Genomic DNA, 23,372 nt, shown 5'->3' with positions numbered 1-23,372 from the left:
CACACACACACACACACACACACACACACACACACACACACACACACATACACAAAAGGTGTAAATCCTATCATGCAACCTCCACGGGGTACCTCCTTGGGTAATGCTAATGCCGGCGGTACTGTAACTTTTAATCTTCATAACTCAAGATTTACTTAATCAAAAGATACTTTATTATAGGGTTTTAGGGAAAACTCTTGACATCGGCTATTAGATTCTAGAATAAAAAGTAGGATATTTCATTTTAAAAAATCGATGTGACTTTGATCTGATCTTGGCAAAATCACCCAAGGTCAAATTGCTATGATCAATAAATAGATCTTTTTAAACCCCATTTTGATTTGAACATATTTTTTATTGGATCTTATCCTGCGGAGATATAATAGAAACGGTGGACGAGTGGTCTGAGACACTCTGTATAAGTTCAATATATATAGAAGGGTGAGAAGATCAAAAAGAAATACCAAGGGGACAAGAACGGCACAGAGACCAAAAAAAAGGAGGGGAGTCAGAAAATCAACGAGGATAAGAAATCGTCCAAAACCATATGACGAATTTTTGTAATGAGATATAGATAGTCTTTCTTGTTTTTTGTTTGTTTGAAGGAAGAAATGTAGGAGAGTTAGTTGAGTGGTAGAGAACGATATGGTAGGAGAAGAGAAGCGAAGCGAGGGAAAGCAGAGCTTGTAGGTTAAGTATGTTGGAAGAGAACGTATTGATGATACAATAAAGAATATTTAAATACATCGATATTTACTTTATTACAGAGCGTACGTCTCCTCGTAGTGAATATCAACTCACTGTGTAAAGCTTCTGGCCACTAACCTTACTTTAATACAATCTTCTTCTTCTGACGTTTGCTTAATCTAAAACACCTATTTGCAATTTATAGGCCCCTGAACTTTTGAATTTCCATCGATTTTCCACGTCGAGTTCTTCTTGAGAGCTTCGATCTCTTTATAGATAACCTGTTTCCATTTATTTGTATCTGGTCCTCTTATTGCCTCAGCGTAAATGGTTGGCTCTGCAACCGATACTACACGCATATCTGTCAAGTTTCTTAAAAGTACTTTGGTCTCAAAGTTCCATTGTGATATCTATGTCTTTTGACATCTTGGACAATTTTTCCGTTTTTCTGCCTGCTTCTACTGATTCTTTAAGAGTTGATTCTTCTTCATTCATTCCATGGTGAGCTATTGGATTAGTATTACCATTCGCTTTATTTACTGACTTCATGTTTGTGAAACCGAAACCTTCTTCCTTGTGACTAAATGTCATCGTTGTCGCTACTCCTACTTTAAATTTAATCGGATCGTAAATACCGTAAATAAAATTATTGCTACCTTGATAGCCGACGAAAATTCGTGTTTCCACTCTTTTTCCACCATTTCCGACGCTTAACTTTTGAAATATTTTCATAACAATCAGAGTAAAATATTTCTAGTTTTGATAGATTAAGAGTCTTATTAAACCATTGTTACGTCCAGGTCTCAAGATTCTTTTATTTCGATTAGAAGAAGGAGTTAGGAGGGGACTAAGGAAGGACGCAACTAACACTGCTCTTGTAGTTATCGCTCTGAAGCGGGTGCCACAAGTCGGACGCATTTGATTATGTACCACGTATGGATCAACGTTGATATGCGACGCTACTGATATGCAACCCAACTTGAGATTGTGCATCCGTCGGTCCTTTTAGGTCAAGGAACTTAATCCTTTCGACCAGGGATTGGACCTGTACGATCTTTGTCAAGCAGTGAATCGAAAGAGCGGCGAAATAAATGATAATCACTGTCAATAAAAGATAATTAGTTACGTTTATTTGTAGACATTTATATACATGGTGCATTCTAAAAGTAATGCGCATTTTCTGGGAAAAATAGATTTATTGATCGTAGCGGTACAAATGCTCAAAATTTTTCAAAATACTCTCCCCCTGAATCAATACACTTGCGGAGACGTGTCTGTCACGCCTGGAAGGCACGCTGAAACTCCTCGACGGGAATGTCTCTTAGGAACGTTGCTTTTGGATGTTTTCCACGGATTCCCAATGCTTTCCTTTCAGCTCTCTCTTCAGACGGGGAAACAAAAAAAAGTCGCACGGAGCAAATCGGGACTGTAAGGGGGCTGGGGGACTACCGGGGTGTTGCTCCGGACCAGGTAGTTGGCAACGATGAAGGCCGTGTGGCTGGGGGCATTGTCATGGTGGAGCTTGATCGCGTCTTTGATGTCAGATTCTCCGTCACTATCCCATGTACCGCAAATGTGGACATGTTTAGGGTGTCAGCGATGTACTGGATGTTCAATCGACGATCGGAAAACTTCGCACACACGATTCACGTTTTCGTCGGTTCTGGCCGTTGTTGGGCGTCCAGAACGGGGTTCGTCGGCGACCTCCTCCCGGCCCTCCTTGAACGCCTTGTGCCACCTCCCGGACTGTGACTTTGAAATGCAGTCGTCCTTGAAGGCCTCTTGAAGCATCTGGAATGTTTCGATTGCATTCTTTCCAAGTCGCACGCAAAACTTGATGGCGTATCGCTGTTCAAGCGAACGCTCCATCGCGCCATGTTCCAAAGTCGAAAAACACACTTCACGCGGAGGCACGTATTTCCATTCAGACTGCTCGGAACAAACTGGCGACCGGCTGGCTTGGAAGGGCAGACCCCCCACCACATTTCCCGACCCACTTTACCCCGCTGCGATGGATATTCGCGTCACAATAAAATCATGCACATTACTTTCATAATGCACCATGTATATATATATATATATATATATATATATATATATAAATATATATAAATATATATATATATATATATACATATGTGAATATATGTATGCATGTGTGCGTGTGCATGTATGATGTGTGGTTTCTCGTGAGATTACAGAAATCCCGCTGGGCGGGAAGACTATTTGATCAAAGCCTAGATGAAATGCTTACATTAGATTAGGAGCCGCCCAAAGATCATGTGTGGGGATACCGTTGGTATTCCCCATTCAATTGTGCCTTATCAGTATGTGTAAATCTTGATGACAGCTGGGGCATTCTTCTGCAGGCTGTAGCTGTATAATAGTTGTACCGTAGGTCGTTTGTCTGGTTATGTATAGAATCCTCGTGAATTATCATGTGTGCAAAGACAGGAATTGATTTTTCCGACCACCATATTTTCATAGCAGTAGCAATAAATTTTAAAGAAGGCGTCGGTGTGTTGGTATACATGCCTTACCATTGCAGTAACGTACCGGAGTTTCATCAAATATCGATAGGCGTCCCATTGATCCTCTTCTCTGGTTGATACAGGTAACTTTTCTTCTCATTGACCAAAGATGCAACAGAAGTAGAGATATGCAGGCATTTCATGTACTGTAATTTAACCTGATAATTTCAATTTTGGAAAAGGTAACGCATAGGCGCATAAGCGTTTATATGAATATTATTCATATATATATATAGTTTTTTTTTGAAAAAGTGACTTTGAATTATATCCATATATATACAATATACAGGGTTGGCCATATTCGACAGAAAGATCTGGCAACACTGTAACTTTTAAAAAATTTAACTTGTAAAAATTGTGTTTTTTTCCCATGATTGAAAAAAAAAACATCTTTCCGTCGAATATGGCCAACCCTGTATACTACAATTATATTTATTATTTCTTACATAGCTAACTGCTTTATAAACTTGATATTGTTATTATTTTTTTTATTTTTCAATAATTAGTACTATAAAAAAAAATGTTTTCAATAACTAATACTAATTAAGACTATCATTAATATATATTTTTCTAATATATAATATAAAACTTATGTTGTTATTATATATATATATATATACATGTATATATATATATATATATATATATATACTATGTATTCTTTTTCCTACTAATTAAACTTTATTATTATATATACACAGTGCGACAAATATGTTCCCGGACAAGGCCTGAAAATCATAATTGAAACAACAATATGCATATTTTTTGGTTTTATTATTCAAAATATTCTCCTCTGGCTTCAATACACTTGTTACAGCGATTCAATAGTGATTCAAATGCATGTTCTAGCTCAGTTTGCGGAATTGCCTCTAGTGCCTGTGTAGAAGCTGATTGGATGGTCGGAATGTCATCAAAAAAGCGTCCTTTCAATTTCAATTTTGGGAATAATGAGAAGTCGCAGGGGGCCAAATCATATGAATACAGTGGATGGTTTAACACAGACACGATTTCGAGCCAACGTTGACGGACAATCAATGAAGTGTGACTCGGTGCATTATCATGCAACAAAGACCAATTTTCTGGATCACGATATTCGGAGTGAATATGATGAATTCTGCCCATCAATCGCTTTAAAACTTCGAGATAATATGCACCAGTAATTGTTTGGCCAGTTGGAACAAACTCTTTGTGGATAATACCTTTGCTATCAAAGAATGTGATGAGCATTGTCTTGATTTTTGATGGAACTTTTCGTACTTTTTTTGCTTGTGGTGAATTTTTTGACTTCCATTCCGCACTTTGACGCTTAGTTTCTGGATCATATTGAAAGCACCATGTTTCATCACCCGTAACAATTGATTTTAGGAAGTTTGGATTATTTTCTGGGGCTTATTTGCTGCAACGATGTCTCTGGAACGATTCTCGCTGATTTTTGATCGCTTCTTAATGCGTGTGGAACAAACTTCGCACAAACCTTCGTTTTACTCAAATCTTCATGTAATATGGTTCGAATCGTTTCTCTACTGATATTTAAAGCCTCCTCCATCATTTTTAGTGATGCATTGCGATCGTTTGCAACAAAATCACGTATTTTTTCGATCATTTTGGATATTCGAACCAAAATTGGCCGTCCTGATTTTTTATCATCTTCAAGGGTCTCTCTGCGTTCCAAAAAACGCTTATGCCACTCAAAAACAACTGTATGACCTAGACATTGACCTGCCGTAAACTTGTTGTATCGATCGGAATGTTTCTGATGCACTTTTACCAAATTTTGCGTTAAATTTAATCACTGCTCTTTGTTCCATATTAAAATTTCTACCTCGACCAAAATCTTGTTTAACATGAACTGTCATATCTTCATTATATGTCAACCAAAATGAATAAAACTTTGACAGATGATAGCAAAATGTTCAACCTTTAAAATGCATGTTTGAACTCACAGATGTCGCCACTGGTTGCTGAGATGTGGTTCGTGTCCGGGAACATATTTGTCGCACTGTGTGTATATATATATATATATATATATACTTATATACATGTATATGTATATATATATGTACCATATAAATATATATATATATATTATATTTTTTTTTTTTAGGGGTTTGTTTGTGTTATTCTGTTAATACGTGTATTATAATAATTTGTACATTTTGAACGGTCGTGGATAAAAGTATTTTTAGTTTCTTCTTAATATAGTCGATTCAGAGGGCTGTAGAGTTTTTAGCATTTTCTCACTGTGTATGACCTAGACTTATTAAAATGTCCATAACATTTTTTATTTCTCTGTCACACTCGTTTCTTATTTCTAGTTTTACAAGTGCAGCCTCTTTGTTTATATCTCCCACGATGCTGATCCATCCTTCGCGCCGCTCCATTAGAAATTGGATCAGCTGCCTTATTCGTCGGAACTACGTCCTTTTTGCAAGGTCAGGTCAGGTGTAAGCGAGTGCGCAGAGAATTGCTTGCCATTCTAGATTGCGGAATTTATCCTCAAGTATGCAAAGATCGTGACAGGATCGCGATAATGCGCCCCCAGGCTCTTAGAGCGATAACTGCTATTTCATTCGAATTTGGATGAGGACATCTCTTTTCCACTTTCGTCCTTCTTGGACCACAACCATCTCGTCCAGGGTGATTGGGTAATAAGGACAGGGATTGGCTACATTGCGTCATCGGACGAGTAAGTTCTTTCATTAGCTCCTTGAAGTCCTCGTGATTATTATGGAGTTGAACCCAAAATTTTGTGGGTGAATCCACTTTTATTATATGCTTTCAATGTGCTACGTGTTAGAAGTCGTATGTTTATGCAGGTAATCTCCATTATTATTTATAAAAGAATTATAATTTGGGCAGTTTTTTTGTTTTTTTTTTATTTTAGAGAGGAGAGACAGAAGAAGTTTAATAGGCAGAGGAGATTTCCCTTTATTTTACTTTTTTAGCTCAAGGATATAGGTGAAGGCTTCTTTGGGAAAAAGGGGGATAGTTGGATTCTGTTTTCGTATCATCTCGTACTTCAGAATTTTTTATTCCTTTAGATTCCGACGGGAGCTAAAGCAGTTATGTTCTTCAGTTTGTACATTTTTCCTTTCCTAGGTATAGTAAAAGATTGCTAAGTGAATCCTACATGGCTCCTTAAGAACATTGACCATCCGTATACAGTATGCAGAGAATATCCATGTACGATTGTATCTAATACTAGTTTTATGATTCTTGTACTTATATATATTTCTATTATTCCAGCGCTAACGTTTCCAAAACACTTGTTCCAAAATTTTTTCCAGGCAGACATGGCTATCTTTTCTATTGATGCTTCATCTAATAAGTTAGAGAACGAACCTCTATTCACAAATCCTGGTTGTCCCATCATTCCTCGTACTATGATATTGAGTACAGATGGTCGTTCGGCTGGAAACATTATGTGATCTCGTAAGGTCATTATCTGAATATATACCGCTTGTGGCGAGCGATCCGAGGCTGATATATTTCCAAGTTGATTTGGTCATTGATTTGAGTACGACAGGTGGTAAAGTTTCTACTGTCCGAAGCGTAAACCGATACCATGAATCTCCTAGAAGATACATGGCAGGTACAAGTCCTTCCTGCGTTCCTTGTCGCATCAGGATGTGAGTTTGTGGTGTTAGAAACTGTTTCGTTATTTCTAATCACGGATAATTGATCATAACATTTTTGAGTTGAGGCGAATTTTACCTCAACGGGCCCTATGTATTACTTCTCCGGCCAATAAAGCCAGGTCCTTGCATTATGTGATAAGCGAAAGCATCTGGTGAATGAGTGGCGAGAGCTAGAGCGTTTTTTAATATTTTCTGTTCGAGATTACACTGTTGTTGAAGTACACTTCGGTATAATTGGCTTATTTGGGTGCGTATATGTTACTCTCCAAGCCGCCAAACCAAAATCGCTCAAGATCTCCGACAACCCGTCGCGATCTGCCAAGTCGCATCACGTCAAAAAATACACCGAATCTTCTCAATGCGTTCTATGCAAGGATAAACACCACATGATGGTGTGTGAAGAATTCAAGAAAAAATCCGCGGTCGACCGCAAGGCCGTCGCCGAAACTCACAGGCTGTGCTTCAACTGCCTCGGCTCTCATACATTCGCAAAATGCCAGTCGACGAGGACGTGTTCCACGTGCAAATCTCGTCACCACTCAATGTTACACGACGCGTACGTTTCACCGAAACCTCAAGAGGTCAGCTCACTGTCGGCAGTGCGCCGCGACAACGATCACAAGGCTATTTTGCTCGCAACTGCGCGAGTTTCCATCGCTGATCGTCACGGCAATCGGCATACCACACGCGTGCTCATCGACCAAGGTTCGGAAATTTCTCTGATTTCCGAGGCTCTGGTCCAGCGCCTACGCCTGCCACGCTCTCGATCCGCAATCGAAGTCATCGGCATCAGCGGCAAAAGCTCAGAGCCCAGCAGGGGAAAGGTGACGCTCAAGGTGACCTCGTTAACAACAGGGACCGACTTCACCGTCGGAGCCTTTATTCTGCCGCGTCTTTCGCTTTACCAAGGCTCTCACGCAAGGATCAGAATGGAGTGGCCACAGTTAAAGGGGCTCCAATTGGCTGATCCGGACTACGCAGCAAACGACTCTATTGAGCTACTTTTTGGAGCGGAAGTATGCTCAATCATTCTCCAGGATGGTCTCCGCAAGGGAGGCCCCCAAGCGCCTATCGCTCAAAAGACACTGCTCGGCTGGATCTTATCGGGAGGTTGCGACCAAATAACCAACTCAGCACAGCGCCACTCGCTTCAGTGCACCGCAGATCATGAGCTAGCCGAACTTGTGCACCGCTCAACCGCCGATCACGCTGATGGTCGCCGATGACGACGGATCGCGTTTCCCTCGAGGCGCAGATGCGTTACGACACGACTGCTAGGTCGACGATGTCGTAACCGGAGCGCATAACAAAGCCGATGCTATCGCTCTCCAAGTCGAGCTCCGCAACCTCTGCATGGCGGGCGGGTTCTCTCTCCAAAAGTGGGCCGCCAACTGCCAGGAGCTTCTTCGCGACATTCCGCCAGAGTACTGCCTCACCAGAGACTCGCGGTCGTGGGAACAAGAGAACCACTCAACGCTGGGATTGCGCTGGTATCCAACCAGGGACGAATTCTCTGTTCCGTCGTCGCGTTTACCAAGAGAAGTCTGCTGTCGGAGACCGCTCGACTCTTCGACCCGTTCGGATGGCTGGCTCCAGTAACCATTCAAGCAAAAATTCTAATTCAATCGGCCTGGCTGCAACAGCTAGATTGGGACGCACCATTGCCATCAACCATCACTGGAAAGTAGAAGCGGCTCTGGGAAGAACTTCCACTGCTTGAGACGCTCAGAGTCGGCCGCTGGCTCAGCACCGGCGACACGAGCTCTCAGCTTGAATTACACGGCTTCGCAGACGCGTCCGAAAGAGGTTACGCTGCTGTGGTGTACCTCCGCATCACCGCAAACAACCAAACAAAAACTCGATTATTGACAGCCAAAAGCAAGGTCGCGATCAAACTTGTTTCTCTCCCGCGACTCGAACTCTGCGCCGCCGCCTTACTTTCAAGTGTACTCGTGCACACGCGCTCTGTGCTAAACTTAGCTGCATCGCCAGTGATCTTGTGGTCAGACTCCAAGGTCACGCTCCACTGGATTCGAGGTCACGCCTCTCGCTGGAAAACTTACGTGGCCAACCGAGTATCACGAATCCATCAGCAACTTCCAGAGGCTCAATGGCGTCACGTCCCGGGCAAGGACAACCCTGCCGACTGTGCCTCCCGGGGACTGACACCACGCGAGCTCCTCAGCCATCCCTTGTGGTGGACGGGTCCCGCATGGTTATGCGGGAATCCGACGCAATGGCCAAGCATCGATCTGGAGCCCATCGAGGACGTACCGGAGCAACGGGCCACCACACTCGAAGCAGTCATCAGGAGCAACCACGAGCCGGAAGAACTCCTCAGGTTCTCGTCACTACACCAATTGCTGAGAGTGACTTCCTGAGGTGCTTGCGTTGGCGTCACCGCAGTCGCTCAGTCGGATCTATGGACAATCAGCTCCACGGGTCAGCGCTTCTCCTAGCCGAACTCGACGCAGCACTCCTTCAATGGATTCGCGTATGGCAGTCACGGCATTATCAGGAGGAGATGACTGCTATCGGAAACAAACGCGATCTTGCGAGATCCAGCCATCTGCGAACCCTCAGCCCGTACTTGGACGAACACGGAGTCCTACGAGTCGGAGGACGCCTCAAGCACGCAGCGCTGTCTTTCGACGAGCGACATCCTATATCATCTCCAAGGTCATGGCTCACTCACCTGCTGGTAGAAGCCTACCATCGCCGTACTCTCCACGGAGGAATTCAGATGACCCTGGGATTGCTTCGCCTCCGGTTCTGGATTCCACAAGGCCGAGCGGTGGTCAAGCGATGGCTGCATCAGTGCGTGACATGCACTCGGTGGAGGGCTGCCACTCCGCAACCGAAAATAGGAAACCTTCCTCCAGGAAGAGTGACTCCTGCACGACCATTTCTTCACGTGGCATCGACTATCTGCCGGGCCTATCTTCATCAGGACGAGCAAAGGGCGTGGGCACAGCGCTCACAAAGCGTTCATCGCGGTTTTCATTTGTTTTAGCTCCAAGGCCGTTCACCTCGAGGCTGTATCAGCTTACACCACCGACGCCTTTCTGGCTGCTCTCCGTCGATTCACATCTCGCCGAGGACTGTGCACGGACATCTACTCCGATTGCGGCACCAATTTTTCGGGCGCCGACCGGCAACTTCGAGAGATGCTCCGAGCCTCCTCGTCAGAAGGACGAAAGATCGCACACGTCGCTACATCAGAGGGGATCCATTGGCATTTTAACCCCCCTTCGGCACCACATTTTGGTGGACTCTGGGAGGCGGCAGTAAAATCTGCTAAGTATCACCTGCGCCGAACCATCGGCGAAACCAGGCTCACCTTCGAGGAAATGAGCACCCTGCTCGCACAGGTGGAGGCATGCCTGAACTCTCGACCCATGCATGCTCTCTCAGACGACTCCGACGACCTCACGGCTCTGACACCAGGTCACCTGCTCATCGGGGCACCACTGCTGGCCATTCCTGAGCCTTCCTTTCCTGTCGGACAAGAAGGAAAATTTGCTTTCCAAGTGGCAACTTATCCAGCGAATGCGAGACCACTTCTGGCAGAGATGGTCACGCGAGTACTTACACACTCCGGCTTACACAGACCGAAATGGACCAAGGACGCTTTGCCACCACGCATTGGATCGCTATGCATCATTCGTTCCGAGCTCTCACCGCCAAATAAGTGGCCATTTGCACGGATCACGCAGCTACATCCTGGAGACGACGGCGTAGTGCGAGTGGTCACAGTCAAAACCGCTTCATCCGAATTAACTCATCCTTTGGTCAAATTAGTTTTATTGCCAGAGGATGCTAACGCATTTATCTCGTACGCTAATGCATCAAATGTAAAGGAGAGCTTGAATTGATCGCGTGTACCTTCGCGTGTAAATCATTGCTTCAATGTTATTTGTCATATAACTCTCGTTTACAGTTCAAGCTCTTCCACGGAATCATTGTATTGTATCGCTTGTTTTATGTACGCGTTTACTGTTTTTTTTTATTGTAATCTCAATGCGTTCATCGCATCGCAAGTACCTACGCAAGTACGTGTGCTCCGACGTGCTGTGTCATACACGTGTCCTCAGGTTGAAAGTCCGGAACAGCAAGTACAACGAAATTATTTACCGCGTAAATCAAATGTTCGCCCTCTTAAAAGAAATTTGCAGCTAGTAATCACTTTCGATTGAACAAGCATCGCCCGAGGTAACTTCTATACATATATCGTCACGGAGATAACGAGGCGGGCGGGAATGTTTGAGATCGTTAATTCGGGAAAAGCAAGAATTCTTTCAATCGACCGACAGTAATTGTCATTGAACGCACGCATAAAGTGAGCTCGTGATTTCATCTCGAGCATGATCTTAATCCTCGTTAAAATCATCGATTTGGCATTCTTTGTTCTTTTAAAAACAATTCGGTACACGCAAACAAGCTCCGGCAACGGACAATCGAAAGTTCTAGAACAATTCAATTGTCGCACGCGAGCGCCGCGCTCCGACGAATACGTCACGCGCTGTCACCAATCCCACGCACGGATTTTCTGTCGCGCATGACTGTTACGTTGAACGTCGTTAGAAAAGAATCCAAAGCGCCAATCAATTTTGTACACCTAATGCCACGTAATAATTACGATTGTGGCAAAATTTTATTGGATTTTTCCCAAGAAGAAAGCCCAGGCCGAAAGCAATAAATGCTTCGATCTCGCCGTCCTCCTTTTTAGAGTCAAAAAAGTTCTTAGAGTTCTTAGAGTCATAGTCTCGCTACTGTATCACTTCGTAAAAACCGCCGTGCTAACCGTTTAGTGAAACTTAGAGGTCTTACTTCTTAAAGTTCTTAGACTTCTTAGAGTTCTTAGAGTCATAGTCTCGCTACTATATCGCTTCGTAAAACCGCCGTGCTAACCGCTTAGTGAAAATCGCTATAAATTGAATCTTTTCGAGAATTGCCGAGAAAATCGCCGAGATTTTCCATCACCGCGATTCCAACTACAATTTGGAAAAGATGGCCGCATTTAATATTCTGTTAATCTAATATTTAATTAATTATATTTTCTGAATTTGTAACTGTGCATATTAAAGAAAATTCTTTTGTTAAATTACAAAGAAACGGAGTTCTCTTTACTGTCGCGTATCATATCACCTTGTACCGTTCTCTCACTCGAATCTTTCCGCGCGATGCACTCCCGCACATTTTTTGGTCCTTCGAGCCGGATCTGAGTCGCAAGAAATATTGTTAGACAAACGCCGCATCACTTTAAAAATTTCACGTCAGCGCTCTCGCTCTGATTCGCTCTCGCACAACATGTTACATCCATAGTGTGAGAACATTTCACATTTTTTTATCTCTATTTTACATTGGATTATTCTCACGGATTTGAATTCGTTAATTTGGATGAGTTGTATATATTTTAGGGTCTTGTTCATCCTTTGCGGTGGTATATTACACTCTTCGATTAAGTAATGACATTGTAATTATGTTTGCTAATGGTGATCCACAATCGTACCCTATTATCCCGTAAGTTCCTTGAGTCCAACTTATTAATAATGCTATTGTCGTAATTCGTCCAATCATCCGGGAATCTATCTGAAATTTTATTTTGTTATTATTATTTTGAATTAATTATTGAGAGCCGATTTTATGTGAGAGGTTCGCAATCTATTAGGATGTACTATTCGATTGTTTTTCTTTATTCTAATTTTTATGTTATTCCGATTTAATATTTCTATCGCTTCGTGAGGTCCTGTATATTGATCCCCGAATTTTCCCAGTTTTGGTCCTTTTAATAGGAAAACATAATTTCCTGGTTTAAATATTTTCGGATTAATCTTCTTATCATAATGTTTTTTGGATTTAATTTTGGCTGCTACTACATTTTCACGAGCGTTTCCTTAGATGGTGTGAAACTGCGTAACTAGATTTATCAAATATTCGTCATAACTTGCCAATTTGTTCTTCGAGGCCTAACAATTCATTTGACGGCGTTCTTGCTATTTTGCCGAATATTAATTCATAAGGAGTATGTTTGATGGCTTTATGGATGCTGGTGTTATAATTAAATATTGCTAAGCTTATCTCATTGTTTTTGATCATTGGCATATTGTTTTAAATATTTGCCTAACGCATGATGAAATGTTTCCAATGATCCATTTGATTGAGGGTAGAAGGCGCAATTTACTAATCCTGAATTACTTTGCAATTTTCTTCATTAACTCGCTAATAAAATTTCTTCCTTGATTTGTCAATATCGCCTTGGGTATTCCTATATGCAAATAAATCTATTAACAAATCAAAAGGCTTCTGCTACAGTTTCAGCGGCAAGGATATACCCATGCAAAATTTAGTTAGCTGATCTTGTAACGTTAATATATATTTATTTCCTTTCTCGGTTTTAGATAGAGCCACAATATCCATGACTACCTTATCGAATGAAGATCCCTGTGTCAGTAATCATCATAGGTTATTTGGTTTTTACTCGTATTAATTTTTTTAATTGGCATTGCAAACATTGCTGTATGTAGCGTTGAACGTCGGATTTCAAATTTTTCCAATAGTACTTATGTTTTATTCTGTTACATGTTTTTGTAACACCTTTGTGTCCACCCGTAGATAAACAATGAATTTCTCCAATTATCGAAGATCTTAGAACGAAGATCTTTTGGTGAATATTTAACTTGCTTATAATTAATTTGATCGGTGAATCGGCAAAGGTTTTAATATTGTTTCAGGGTTATTAACATAATCTGTTTTCGCAATTCTAAGAGTTTTTAAGTTCCGCGGCAATCCATAAGTCTTTGATTGCTGCAGAAATCTGGGTGAGAGTCATAGTTGGTTCTTCGCGTTGTCCTTTACTGACAGGCAATGCTATATGATAGTATTTTTTATATTTTATGGCCTAAGCTTTACCTGAGGCGAGATTTCCTAAATAGAATTCATTTCTTTCAGATAACTTCTGTGAACCGGAGTCTAAAGGTTTTTCCGTTAGTTTTTATGAAATACGCTACATTATCCTTTCGCAAAAATAATAAGTTGCGTGAATCCAATATTATTCTATTTATTACTTGGTGGTTAATGAGTAGGTTTTTCCTTCTTTTTTGATTTTCCGTCCTTGTTTTCGTCTCTCATTTCTTCGTCTTTTTCTTCTTTTTCCGGTTTTTCTTCTTTACTGCTTATTTTGTCTGGGGAGTCGTTTCTATTTTCTACTTAATTTCTTCCGATTTCTGTAATTCATATTGCTGTAACTTCTGTGGTTTTTCCTGTTGTATTTTATTGCTTCTTGTTTGACTTCGAGTTTGTTAGCTAATATCGTTAGAGAGATTTTACATTATCGTTTTCCCCTTTAATTTTGTTGGTTTCTTCACACGTCTTTTTGGTTAGAGGGAGGTTCTAAATCTTCCTCAGGCTGTTCGTCATTGATCGGTAGGTCAGATCTTTCTCCTCATCATCTGAAAGGTATAGCGTGTAATCCTCGTCTTCTTCGTCGGAGTCTTCCAGCATTTTAGAAATTGTTTCTGCATCTTCAGAGTTATTAGGGTTTAAAGGTTTATTGTGACTAATTATATTGCAATTTGCTTCACTGAAACCTACAAGATTTCTTGATAATGCGTCGGCGCATTTACATTAGTTTTTCCCGCTTTGTACCATATACTACGTCGTAGTCGTATTCTGCTAATTTTAACCTTCAGCGAAGTATTCGCATGTTTGCATCCTGTGCATTTTTAAACCAAAGAAGGGGTTTGTAATCTGTAACTAGAGTAAATTTCCGTCTGTATAAATAAGGTCTGAAATATTTGACGCAGTATACTATGGCTAATGCTTCTTTCTCAGTATCGTATTTTCTCAGTATCGTATTTTATGTCGGTTTCGGTTAGAGCTCGCGAAGCGTATGCTATCGATTGATCTTTATTTACTGCTCCTTATGATAGGATGCATCCAATTGCTATTTCGGAAGCACCAGTAGTTAGGATAAAAAGTTTGGAAAAGTGGGGATATTGTAGGTTCTTCGTACAATTTCTCTTTTAATGCTTGGAAGGAGTCTTCTTGATCTAACGTCCATTCCAATTTGATGTCATTTTTTTAAATAAATTGGTAAGAGGTTTGGTTAATTTCGAAAAATTTGATATAAATCTTTGGTAATATCTGGCTAATTCAAGAAATTGTTTGATATTTTTTGGTGTTTTGGCCTTGAAAATTGTCATACAGCCTCTAATTTCTTTGGGTCGAGTTTAACTCCATCGTTACTAATTACATATCCTTAGTAAGTAACTTCAGTTTTCAAGAACTTGCATTTGTAATTCTAAATCAGCTTTACGTAACTGTTTTATTAGCAAATTAGATTTTCTTTCGTATTCTTCTAATGAGGCGGCATAGATGACAATGTCGTCCATATAAACGAATAGCTCTTCTCCCTGTTAATATCAAATCCATTCGCTGGAAGGTAGCGGGAACGTTTTTTAATTCAAAAGGCATCCGGTTATTCGTAGTGAGCGAATGGAGTTACGAATGCTGTTTTATGGCTATATGCAGGATCCATTTTTATTTGGTCCTGGAATTCGGAGGCTAAGTCACATACCGAAAAGTATTGCGCTCCATCTAGCTGATTTAAAATATCGACGATATTAGGAACAGGATAGGCATTGCCAATAGTCTTATCATTCAATGCCCAGAAGTTCAGAATCATTCTTCAACATTTCCTTTTTGAATCTTCCTTTTTTGACACAATCCAGATGTATTGTATAGTGACTGAGAAGGTTTTACAATGCCTCCTTCTAACAGTTCTTCTACCTGCATATTTATTTCTTCTTTATGAATTTGCGGGAATCTATATTGTCGCGTATTTATAGGTCAGTCATCCGTTGTAGGTATTTGATGTTATAATATTTGTTGCTGTCAACTTTTCTCCAGGGATGTGAAATCTGTCCTGGCTGTCAGTTACAAATTTCATTATACTTGTTTCTTTCTGAGGATTTAAGTGTTCTAAACGCAACAATTCTGTAATTTCCGTGAATCTATCCTTTGCAGTTTCTTCTGACATTACTAAGCATTCGCGTGAAATTATCTTCATATTTTCGTTTCTAGGTTACTGATTAGTTCCCTCCTTGTGATTCGACATGCGTTTGCGAATAATTTTTTCCATTCTTTTTTGTGGGATTGATTTTGTGCGTTAGGATTTTAAAAGATGGTTTGTTTCTTTTGAAATTACGAACATTTACATAAGGATTGTATGGTTGCATCCTTTCTAGAAGTTTACCGATAGTAATGTGAAAGGAATCATTTTAATGAATATCATTTTTTGCGAGTATTTCAACCCTTGATAATTTAATTTTTTCGAGAGAGGAGCTCTTTTCTTTTGACTCCCTTTAATAAAGTCGAATCGTATTGTATAGTAAGGTTTTTTGTAAGTTTGGTTACTTCCTTGCAGTCGACAGGAATAGAACCAGGGAGGTACGGAAATTTTCCTCTGAAATTCTAAAATTGTTTGAATTTTCAGGAGGGATTTGGTAATTTCCCTCTCCAAGGTTTTTAGAATTATTGAAATTTTCAGGAGAGGTTTGGTAACTTCCCTCTCCAAAGATTTTAGAATTATTCAAATTTTCAGGAGAGGTTTGATAACTTCCCTCTCCAAGAATTTTAGAATTATTCAAATTTTCAGAAGAGATTTGATAACTTCCTTCTCCAAGGATTTTATTAAGATTTTTAAATTTCGGAGATGTGGAAATCCTCCTCTCAATGAATATTTAGTGTAGAATTTTGACTTGATTCTTTAATTCCTCTCATTAATTTATTCTCATTCTTTTCTTTAAATACTTCATTTTTTCCTTTTATTTTTCTGTCATTCTTTCTTTTTGTCTTAGTGAAAACTTCGTTTTCATTCATAATTTCGTTGTTGTTATCATTTGAACTAACTGTCGTTACTAATGTCTTTGAGATTTTGAATATCTTTTGGATGAATAAAACAAATTGGCATGTTTGCAATTTCTCTTTAATCATCTTGTATTTTAATGCTTGATCGTTGTCGAATAATTCATTTAGAGGTTTAAGGCATAAGGTTAGTACTTACACTTCAACTTCTTCGTCTAATGTGCTTCGTTCAAATATGCCTTTCCAGAGGCATTCTCTACTATAGTATCTCCTAGGTAAATTCCGTGTGCTATTTTTAATTTTAGTATATATTTTATTTTTATCTCTGGATTTTTTATTCTCACATAAAATAAAGATTCTGATCGTGGTAGTTTCTATAGAAAAGAAAGGTATATTAATTCCTGATATATCCCTTCGCGTAATCAATTTTTGAGGAAGTCTATTTGAAAAAATCGTTACCTACAGGGTGGGCCATCTATTGGTACGTTTTTAAAAATGCGATCAAATGAGCATACATTGATATTTTTTATTAATTTTTTTTTTGTTGTGAAGCTAAAAGTATCCGCGTCAAGAATGAAAAACGATTTCGTTCATGTGGCTCCCTCTACTGGCCTTACAGTATGCCATTCGGTCACCCCAATTATTAATGACATTTTGGACTACCTCGGCGCCAATTTCACTCAAAACAGTCGTAATATAATGTCATCCACTAACATCCCTTTCTCACGAACTTTCCTCACCAATTTGCGTATAGCTCCTTCGGTGGGTGCTCTATCACGACCCATATTTCTTTTCAAAATTCGTACAGTTTCGGCGACACAGCACTGACTTTGAAAATAAGTTTTTAAAATTTCAAAACGCTCTTCAAGAGAAAACATGTTGTTTCGTGCCGCGGACGGTATGACTAATAAACTGTCAAAATTTCGGGTCTGTAGCTCGTTCGGTGTTGCCATACGACGAAATTCAAAAACGTACCAATAGATGGCCCACCCTGTAATATTCCGGATTGCAAAATAGGAAAATCGCTTGCTACAATATGAAAGGCTACTTTATTTCCCAAAAAGGATAGGAAGATTTCTCCAAGAGTATAGATGGAGTATTCGTTTATACTGTTTAATTTTAATTGGCTACTGTAATTAATAATACTGTTTTTGCGAACAAAATTTTCCTTAATTATATTTGGCCCGGAATCGGTATCTAGCATAAAAATAATGTGAATTCTGATTTACAAAGATTTACTTAAACAGATACGCGGCTGTGTTTGTCAAGGGTTACGGTTACAAGTCGTATTTCTAACGTGTTTTTGCCTACTGAGCTTTCTTTAATGTCAATGGATGTGAGACTCGCTCAGTCCTCTGTGGCACATCCGGCTTCGAGGGGCCATTGGAGTTTCCCTGTTCATTCATTTTCCTTTGATTGCGTTTCTTAGCTCACTTTCGAAGAGATGCCCTTGTCAGTATCGGCAAAATAATGAGTCTGAGGGTGTCGCATTTAGCCCTATCTTAGATCACCAATTTTTAGCAATATGTCCAAAATTATTACAAATTTGACAAACGATTTTTGTTTTAGTTTCTGAATTACGTTCATTTTGTTTCTTCCAGCAGTCGGCTGAATGACCGGGTTTACCAAACCACTGAAAATTTAAAGGGGACTTACTCTGATTACTGTTATTATTTGTTTGACTTTTAGCATTATGATCTGATTTAGAACATAATTGACAAATAATATTATTTCCTTGCAGAATGTTAATGGATTGTCGTGCTTGAGGGTCGCGAAGGGTACTTGAGGATTAACATTTATCAGTGTTATGTTCGCGTTTTTTACAGATTTGACATACTAAAATCTCTGTTCCAAAATTAGTCAATTTTCTATAGTTTGAAGCCAAATGTCCTTTATAACAAATCTGACAAGTTTCTCGTGATTTATTAATATTTGGTGCTTTACTCGATGTACTTTCTTGATTTCATCATAAATCTGTCATCGAATGGAACTCCCTTTCTATCCGCAATGCATCAGCTACTTTCTTGAACACCTAAATTTCTTGCCATCCTTTGCTCAATTTCTGGTTTTAATCCCCTAATAAAACACTTACATATGTCCTTTTTTAAAGATACTTTAATATTTTGATCGCAAAAGGCATTTCCCGAAATTTTATAGGCCTCCATTATTTGTTTTAAAATCTTCACCCGATTCGCGTATGTGTTTATGTCTTCCTCATTCTTTTAATAAACGCAGCCTAACCCCTCTTGCAATTGATATATATTTTTTGAAGTGCCGTAAATCTGTTTTAGATATTTGGTTAATTGTGTCACGCTGTTAAAGTCTTGGTCTTGTATAGTATGGCGCGCTTCATTTACAATTCTCGTTCTTATGATTTTTGTGAATTGCGGTTCAGCTTCAACATGGATTTTGCTTCCTCGCATCCCTCGATAAAGTATTAGGTGTTGGAATTAATTCGTAGCGTTTTACAAGTGATGGGAAGTACTTTCATTAATGTATTTTTTAATGCTCATGTGAAATAAATAACATTCTTTCATTAAAAAACGCTACGAATTAATTCCAACACCTAATAATTTAAAGGGATGTTTTTATCATCGAAAAAGATACGGCTTCGACAGCATATTTTAATGTAACGAATAAGTTAGTGCGTCATTATTCCGTTAGGTCTCTCTATTTTAGGGATAGTCATAACACTAAACCTTGGTTTGAATTGTTTCATCTGAAATCGTAAGAAGAGGAGAAATCGAGCACAACAAGTTTGGAGAAATTTGTTGAAATATCTTGTGTAATATCGATTTTATTAAAATCTAGATGAACGTCCCCAGTAGTGGATTGAGAGGGTTTGGCAAGAGAGGAAGTGTCCCCCTCCACCTCCGCCGCCACCATCATCAGCGACGGCGGATCGCCGACCCTAGGGTCGATCCGCCGCCGGAAACAGGATGACCCTCCGCGCGCGCGGGGTGCAGTGGCTCATCATCCTCTGGCCGCGTCAAATGCGCGACCGGGCCGGGAGCCCTGCACCGCCGCGCGCGGGGGGTGCGCCGCGAGACTTCCTCTCGCGGCGCCGAAGAATGAGGGGCGCCAAACACACGTCTGGCACTCCTAGGGGGGCTGGTGATCGCGGCGGGGGCCGTGATCCCCAACTCCCATCCCCCAACACCAACCGGGGAGGCGGGCGCAGGGGGTGGTGTCCCCCCAACGCCCGAAAAAAGTCGAAGATGCCAAGCACCGCCCGGGATCACGTCGTCTTTCAGACGACGCCATAAAAATCCCCGGGCGGGAATAGAAGTCGGCAATAAGCCGACTGGCCTGAGGGACTCCCAGAAGTATGCTGCACGCGTTCCTGGGAGTCCCTCATGCAAGGCCAGGTAAGGACACTCGGAGGGGTTTTAGTGAGTGCAAGTACCACATACCCTGGGCTCTCCCCCGAGACCCGGGGTATGCGTTAGGCATTTCCCCTCCGTTATAAAAAAAAAAAAAAAAAAGGAGAGGAAGTGTCCCCCTCGCGGGCTGCCACCTTGTCGTGGTGAGGGGGCTCCCCCACGGGTCGCTTGCGGCACTAAGAGCAGCCTGTACTCCTTCCTCACGGGGGGAGTCTGTACACCGGGTCCGGCACCCCAAGGGGGGCCCTCTCCTCGTGGGAGGAACCCCTGGGGGTCTCGTCCTTTTCAGGACGGTCCCCAATGTGCCGGTAGGGGTTGGCGGCCCCGACTTCAATCGCCCGGTGGCACGGCACCGACAGGGGGAGGATTGCTCCCTTCCCGTGCGTGATGTGGGGTTTCGACCCCCACTGCGCGTGGACCCCGTGGGGCCCTCCCCTCCTCCCTGTGGGGTGGAGTGGTTCCCTTGGGGTTTGCGTGCAAAAGGGTCGACGCGGGTGCTCCCGCAGGCGAGCCGGCCCGTATGCTGGGTGCTCCTGGCTGCGGGCTGGCTCATGCCACTGAGAGGGAGGGGGTCTCCGAGAGCTTCGGCTCATTGCACCGGGGACTCCTCCCGCCTCGAGAGGTACGGACTTGTCCGTAGGGGAGGGCGGGGCCGCTCGGACTTCGGTCCGTCGCGGAATCACCCGTCTCTCCTGGTGGGGGGGTCGCGCGACCGCTCGGACGTATTCCGAGTACCCGAGCAAAGGGAGATACGCTTCTCCATAGTTATCGTGCGCGCCGGTAGTAACAGGGGTCCGTCTCCCCCTATATAAAACGGAGACGGGGACACGGGTAGGGGGAGGTGGTTCGTCACCGGCCCTACCGTGGGCTGCAGTTGACACACACCGGCCAGCAGGGGTCTGCATTCCCCCTAGCCTGAAAACTCGGATGCAGGGACACGGGTAGGGGCAGGATCGGCGAGGCACGGGTTCATCTCAAAGGACCCGGGCCGGCGCCACACACCGCCAACAGGGGTCTTACTCCCCCTGCATAAATAACGGAGGCGTAGTGGAGGAAACTGAGGTGCGAGGGTCTGGCTGGGATTGATTAGAGGGACGGCGCGTAGGGAGCGGGGCCGGAGTCGCCTTAGTACCTACGGTTCTCGTGGCGTACGAGGGACTTGCAGGCCCGACGCAGAGGAGGTACCTCGCCTCTGCTTAATATAAAACCGGAGGTAGCCGGGTAGGTGGAGACGGATAGTCGCGGCCCTGCTCGGTGGTGATGAGCGTGCGTAGGTGTTCGCTATACGCTCAGCCGAGTATCCGGTGACACTCGTCGGCCAGCAGGGGTCTGCATTCCCCCCAGCTTAAAAACTCAGATGCAGGAACACGGGTAGGGGAGGTGGATCGTCGCGGCTCTTCCTTCGGGAATCCGACGACACACACCGGCCAGCAGGGGTCTGCATTCCCCCTCCTCCCCTGCCTCGAGGAATGGGTAGGCAGGGGATGGGGCGGACTATCGTTCCACGCGACGCAGGTGCTCACCGGACCTGTACGGACTCCCTCCTCACGGGGGGAGTCTGTACACCGGGTCCGGCACCCCAAGGGGGTCTCCTCTCCTCGTGGGAGGGACTCCTGGGGGTCTCGTCCTTCGGGACGGGTCCCCAGTGTGCCGGTAGGGGTTGGCGGCCCTGACTTCAATCGCCCGGTGGCACGGTACCGTCAGGGGGAGGATTGCTCCCTTCCCGTGCGTGATGTGGGATTTCGACCCCCACTGCACGTAGACCCCCGTGGGGCCCTCCCCTCCTTCCTGTGAGGTGGGGTGGTTCCTTTGGGATTTGCGTGCAAAAGGGTCGACGCGGGTGCTCCCACAGGCGAGACGGCCCGTATGCTGGGTGCTCCTGGCTGCGGGCTGGCTCATGCCACTGAGGGGGATGGGGTCTCCGAGAGCCTCGGCTCATTGCACCGGGGACTTCTCCCGCCTCGAGAGGTGCGGACTCTGTCCGTAGGGGAGGACGGGGCCGCGCGGACTTCGGTCTGTCGCGGAACCACCCGTCTCTCCTGGTGGGGGGTCGCGCGGCCGCTCGGACGTATTCCGAGGCAGGGCGCGCGACTCCCGCCCTCTCCGGGCCGCTCGGACGTATTCCGAGGTCGGGGCCGGGGGGGGGGGCGTCGAGTATTGTGCCCGGTGTCTCCGCGATCGTCCGCGGCGTCCCTTCCGAAGCGGGACACCGGGCAGCGCAAACAACGCTGGTCGCCACGGCGGCTAGGGTCCGGAAGGGGCGCTGCTTCCGTGACCTGAACCGTCCGTGGAGCCGCCCCGGGTGGCGCCACCCGCAGCGGTGCCCTCGACATCGGAGACGAGGGACCCCTGAAACTCGCGAGTGGGCTCGCACCACATCCGCTCACGGGGAGTAAGGGGCCGGAGGCCAGTGTCCCCGATGATACATTCCGGGGACCCGAGCTAGCCCCCCGGGGGAACTCGGGGCCCCCTCTCCTGATTCTTCGGGGGAGGGATGAGGGTACACCCTGGCTGGCGGAGCCGCTGCGGGCCGTGGGCATCAATCTAATGGACAATATAAATTCTCAACATAATGTGGAGGGAGAACGCTCGCTTCAGAGTGTAGAGGCGGACGCTCGCTCAACTATGAGCGACAGTTCTCGCAAACAACGTCCCGGCCCTGCGAGCAGCAGGGTCGGGGCGCGCGCCGAGGCGGTCGCCTACGAGGGAGCGCTGTCGAGGGCCGGTTCTACGGTCCTCTCGCTGAGCTCCCTTGGAGGAGACAGCCGAAAACGGCCGGCTGAATGTGTTGTCTCCTCCTCGGATTCCGATGGGGAGTCAACAAAAAGGTCCAGGGGGAGGCCAGCTCTAAATCCCGAACATGTCGGGAAATATACTGCCGAGGCAATGGCAAAGAAGGCCGAAAAGGCTAAAGCCCGGCAGCTAAGAAAGGACCACCGGACGATTTTAGATCCGGAAGTTGAGCCGTCCTCCACATCGGCCAGGAAGGCCAAAGAGAAGGCTTTCGAACTCGCCCTCGAGTTCGACGAATAACCGATTTGCGCAGTCGCCGCGGTCGCAACACGCGAACTGGCGACCATTGCTAAGTCGGTTGAGCGATCAAAGAACATCAGGGGCGACATAGTGAGGGATATGTGGACAGCATACACCAAGCTGTCCGCAGCCCTCACGTCAGTCTTTACGAGGGCGGGTGATAGCAGCCTGGCCGCGAACGTAGATCAGACGGAGGAATGCTCCAGACCCGCCTGGGTGAAGGAGAGACGCCG

At 43.8% G+C, this 23,372-nt stretch overlaps 1 long non-coding RNA gene across 2 annotated transcripts in view; it reads right to left on the bottom strand.

Moving 5' to 3' along the window:
• The window catches only part of LOC147908990 (uncharacterized), a 140,318-nt gene that overhangs the window by 68,035 nt on the left and 48,911 nt on the right, over nucleotides 1-23,372 (bottom strand). The gene's annotated exons all lie outside the window — the stretch shown is intronic.

Source organism: Acromyrmex echinatior, chromosome 7 (assembly GCF_024713525.1).
Source record: "Acromyrmex echinatior isolate Ae372 chromosome 7, ASM2471352v2, whole genome shotgun sequence".
NCBI lineage: Eukaryota > Metazoa > Arthropoda > Insecta > Hymenoptera > Formicidae > Acromyrmex > Acromyrmex echinatior.
Note: the sequence above shows the minus strand (reverse complement) of the source record. Positions and strands in the feature narration are given on the sequence as shown.